The sequence below is a fragment of the Protobothrops mucrosquamatus genome, unplaced genomic scaffold, assembly GCF_001527695.2.
Source record: "Protobothrops mucrosquamatus isolate PMUCROS unplaced genomic scaffold, P.Mucros_1.0 scaffold_178, whole genome shotgun sequence".
NCBI lineage: Eukaryota > Metazoa > Chordata > Lepidosauria > Squamata > Viperidae > Protobothrops > Protobothrops mucrosquamatus.
Window position 1 is genome coordinate 477,051 of NW_015386254.1, and position 1,973 is coordinate 479,023.

Below are 1,973 nucleotides of genomic sequence, written 5' to 3' on the forward strand. Positions count from 1 at the left end.
ATCTAATTTCTGCTTCGGCAGCCCTACAGCACTTCTTCTCTGGAAAGATTTTTACAGCTTTGTCTTTCTGACTGTCTTTTCTCCTCAGTGTTTAAGAGTCTCACCCTCTAATGCATTCTAAAGACTTTCTAGCAGATTTGCAAGGATGCAAGACAGGGTGGTTTCAAATGAGCTTATAGCACATGGAACACTAAGAGTACATGCATGTAGTCAATTGTTTAGGAAGAAAAAAGTGTATGAATCAGGACATATGTTAATCCCTGAGCCAAGCACGACATTTAAAACTGTCATGGTTGATACACAGGGGATCTGTAGGCAAATATGAATGTGTATACATGTCTAGAAATATAAAAATGTGTGAACAAAGTAAGTGTGCATTTTTATGAATGTATTATTTGACAATCAATGTACTTGCATACCATTCCTTTTCAGAACACCTTAAGGATGGTTGGAAATCTTCACGAAAGAGCTATTGTTGAAAGTATGAGCGTGTGCATGTATTTTGTGTGTGTGTATCTGTGTGTGTGTGTAGGTGCAAGGAAGTACTTTAAATAAATATGGGAATGTAGGATTTCCTGGGAAGAAAGAACTAAAGATAGGAAAGCCAACAATTGCAGTGAAATGAAGAGACAGCAAGTGGACCAGCTCTTTTGGATTCCTCTCCAGACAGGGAGAAGACTAGGGATTGCCTATGCATGGTCCAGACAGTTGCTCCTCATGAAGTATCCAGCAAATTTAGCACTTTGGGAGACAAGAGAGCACTATCTCCATTCAAACTGTAGTCAGTGTCTTTATGGACACATGGTTTGCATACTTCCTTTTTTAATCACTTGGAAATTGCTTACTAGCTGCTTTCAGAATCCTTGGAACAACAGATTTTAGAGCAATGAGTAAGTTTCCTTCAATCCTTAGCAACAGAAGTTTTAAATTAAGTTTAAGGACTTAAAAAAAACGTTTTGAATAAATAGCACAAAAGGTGGTTAGAACATTGATTTTGAAAAATTAAAATTGGAGTAAGGGTCCAGATAAATTTGAAATAAAATTTTGAAATTAATTATAAGAATCCTTCCCAGGGGGAAATGCTGTCCTTTTAGATTCCTTAAACAAAATATAATAACATTTTAAAAATTGGATGCACAGGGAACTGAAGATAACAAAGGGGAAGGACATTTAAACTTGACTTATTAGTACAGAATGGAACAAAATATTGTAAGATTGGACTTTTTGAGGGATACTTGTGAACAATGGCTCAAAAGTTAATTTTCAGAAAGTCTACCATTATAAATAGACTGTGTTTAAAAGATGTTATGGAAGCGAACAAGTTTTCCTGGATAAGACTGAGATGACCTAAAAGTAATTTAAAAACGACAGGCTACAAAAATTATGTAGAAAAAGATGCTACACTGGATATAAAAATAAAACTGTTTGATTTCTTAATAATTAAAAGAGATATACAAGTAACAAATGAAAAGAGTGACCTGGATATCTTTCCTATATTGGACTTACAAGAGACTTGTTAAAGTTTTGTAGAATTTTGTGAAAAGAATTGTGAGAATGAAAAAAAAAATCACATTCTAAAACATTATTTGAAGGGATCAAAAATCAAGACTGTTAAAAGTAAAAGGTAGAAATATAAAGTTGGTTTATTTGATTAAGTTAAAATAAACGTTATCTCTGGTAATGCTTAATGGATATTTGCTGATTAAGGACTAAATGATTAAGTTTAAAGGATTTGTTTAGAGATGAGATCTAGTAAAAAGAGAATTTGCATTTTAAGAGAAGATAAAAAAGATATTAAAATTGTTTATGCTTGTGGGAGAAGTCTTTTCTTTATATTTTTTCTTACTATATTTTTTCTTTTCTGTTTTCTGCACTATTTTTTCTGTTCATTTTATTTTTTCCTAGTTTGTATTAGCATTTAAAATTTTAATTGTAATGTTTAATAAAATACCGCACAAAATAAAATATGGGGA

At 32.2% G+C, this 1,973-nt stretch overlaps 1 protein-coding gene across 1 annotated transcript in view; it reads left to right on the top strand.

The window, feature by feature from the left end:
- The window catches only part of RIC8A (RIC8 guanine nucleotide exchange factor A), a gene marked incomplete in the record, with an annotated part of 35,880 nt that extends 34,447 nt beyond the window's left edge, over positions 1-1,433 (top strand). The window contains 1 exon segment of the mRNA XM_015823632.1: positions 1-1,433.
- Positions 1,434-1,973: the final 540 nt, after the last annotated feature.